Consider the following 3,306-nt stretch of genomic DNA (forward strand, 5'->3'; position numbering starts at 1 on the left):
GTTCTTATGGCCACTATTGCATGAATTACATCCTTCAAGTGAAATATGCTACATCTGAGAAAAGCCTCAAATCATTGCTTCCTCCTGAATATATGTGTAAAACAAGATATAAATAAATTAGTTTCAGTAGGCACAGTATATGCAGTCATCTTCATGTGAGAGATATTTGAAATAAAGAATATGTTTCTGTCTTTTGACCATTACCTAATGCTCACACACAAATGTCACATATATATCTGAAGATATGTGGGCTATAACTGATGAAGTAGGATGAGGAGAGTTGGGTAAAGAAAGAAACAGAGCTCTGTTTGTCATGAGTTTCCACAGCAGGTATGCATCAAGAAATGATTTCTACATTCTTGAGCATAAAAGACAGGTGGGTGGTTCAGTGTAGAGATGGAGAAGTTTGTGGGAGATTGTTGGAAGATGTGCATAACTATTGCCTCCCAAATCATTTGCTTTTACAGACACAGACAGATGATAGACAGATAGACAGACACAGACACACACAGAGGGGGGAGAATAAACAAACAAAAACACAGTAACAAGAATTAGTCTCATCTCCTGATGGTGTTTTTAAATTTCTTCTTTTAAAATATATTGTTCTTGCAGTTGTTAAAGTACTATACATTTTTAATTATTTTGCTGTCAGCAAACCATAGAGCGGAGTACATATACCTGGGAGACTCAGAGAACAGAATAGTAAGTTCATAGGTTTCCTGTGTTACATAGAGCATTCAAGGTCAGCCAATACAACATAGTGAAACCCATTTCTTAATAAAAGACTGACAGAGAAAGGAACAGAACTGAGGTTGGAATGGTGCTCGATTGTAGAGTTCTTGTCTAGTATATACAAAGCATTGATATAGATTTTGTACACACATACCTATCTATCTACATCTATATTATATATAAATATATTTTATTTAGATATTATATATAGACATTCATATTATATATAGATACAAGTGTGATATAGATATATAGAGATAGAAATATATGCATATATAATCATGTACATTGAATAATTTAATTGCTTTTGGTGTATAGAGGCTTACATTTAAGAGATTGTTTAAATTATCAGAAAAAAATCTGGAGTTTGGACTGCTGAGCACTATTGAGACTGTGAAAAGTTATGGAGAATTTTGAAGTTAGACCAAGTGTATTTTGTTTCATGATATATCCAAAAAAACCTATTGTGGCCAAGGAGAATGTGATAGTTTGCATAAATCTGAGTCTTATAGTCTCAGATATTTGAACATATGGTCTTCATTTGGCAGCATTTATTTATTGGGGACATTAAGGTGATACAGCCTTGATGGCANAAGTATGTCTCTGGGNGTGGGCTTTGAAATGAGAAGCTTTGTACTGTTTCCAATTCACCCTCTATGTTTCATGTTTATATCTGAAAATGCATGATTACATCTCCCTGTTCCTGCCACCATGTTGACCAGTTACTGCTGTGACTCTTTTCACTTACATAATCTTGTCCCTCTAGAACATCAAGCCAAATTAAATATTGCATCTGTAGGTTTTCATGGTCATGGTGTATTACCATAGCAACATGAAAGAAATTAAGACATACACTTGGAGGCTTATTGAAGAGCAAACTCTGCCACATAATAGGACAACTAACAGAGTTCTGGTCTTTAAAGAGCATATTGAGAAAATTCTAAAGGAAGGTAAGATGAAATGTAGCATCACAAACAATAGACTATATGTACTGTGAGACTGAATATGGGGAATTACCTAAATGGGTTATTTCAATTGTTTNAAATAGAAGAAATAAAACAACAAATAATTAAAATATAGTATGATGTACATTATATTTTGGCCTATTTTAAGAAAGCAACCTAATCACCTTTCCAAGAAAAAGAGATTTGTTTAAACAATAAGTAGACAGCTGGGTAAAACAAAAACAAAAAAAAAATTAGACTGCAAGATGCAAGATACGTATAATATTCCTCACTCAGAATCAAAGTGAAAAATAAAGAATGAAACAAATAAATGGCAGCTTTGCACCTCTACTTGCACCTGTGGCAGATCAATATGCTAGCACCTCCCTGCAATAAATATATACCCTGATTGTCTCCCAGGAGGTCTGCCCTTACTAGGGACACAGAATTTGTGCTCAAACCCTTGACATAGCAGCCTCCCTACCCCACAAGAAAAAGCACTGCCTGCCTTCCAGGAGGCCAGGAGTAACTCAGGTAACATAACTCTATGTGATTCCAAGGAAGCCTGTCCAATCTGAGACATTCAGGAATACTTACACCAGAGATAACCAGATAGTGAAAGGTAAACTCAAGAGCATAAGGTAATTTTGGGACCATCANAACCCAGTTCTCCTATGACAGCTAGCTCTGATTTCTCTAAGATACTTGAAGAGCAAGATTCTGAACAAAAATTCCATCTCATTCAATCTCATGAAGATGATAGAGGCATTTAAGTAGGATATAAATAACTGTCTTAAAGTAAAACAGGAAAACAAAGCAAACAGGTAAATGCATTTAACAAAGAAACAAGTAAAAACCCTTAAAGAAACAGGAAATACCGTCAAACAAATAAAGGAATGGAACAGAATGATCCAGGAATTAAAAATGGAAATAGAACAAAAAAAGAAATCACAAATGGAGGCAACACTGATGATCTATAACCTAGGAAAGATGAGAGAAACAACAGATGCAAGAGTCACCAATAGAACACAAGAGATGCAAGAGAGAATCTCAGGTATGGAGGATATCATAGTAGATAGGACACAGTGGTCAAGGAAGATGCAAAGTGTAACGCATTCCTAACAAAAACATCCAAGAAATTTGGGACACAGTGAAAAAAACAAACCTAAGAATAATAGGAATAAAAGAGGATTACTTTTCACAGTTCACAGGACCAGAACCCAACTTCATCAAAATCATAGAAGAAAATTTCCTCAAATAAAAGAGATGGCCATAAACATAAAAGAAGCCTACAAAACACCATATAGATAGGGACAAAAAAGGAATGCCTCACATCATATAATAATCAAAACACTAAGTATACAGAACAAAGAATGAATATGAAAAGCTTTAAGTGAAAAAGACCAAGAAAATACAAAGTCAGACCTATCAAAATCATTCCATACATCTCAACAAATAAGGCAAGAAGATCCTGAGCAGATGTTATGCAGATGCCAGCCAGGCTACTAACCCAGGAAAACTCTCAATTGGAGAAATGTTTATGCTACCTGAAAAATTTTCCAGGGATATATAAGCAGTGGAAGAAATTTTTTTTTGGACCTTGCCATGTTTCATTCACTGACTCTATGGG

This window comes from Mus pahari, unplaced genomic scaffold (genome assembly GCF_900095145.1).
Source record: "Mus pahari unplaced genomic scaffold, PAHARI_EIJ_v1.1 scaffold_9935_1, whole genome shotgun sequence".
Lineage (NCBI taxonomy): Eukaryota > Metazoa > Chordata > Mammalia > Rodentia > Muridae > Mus > Mus pahari.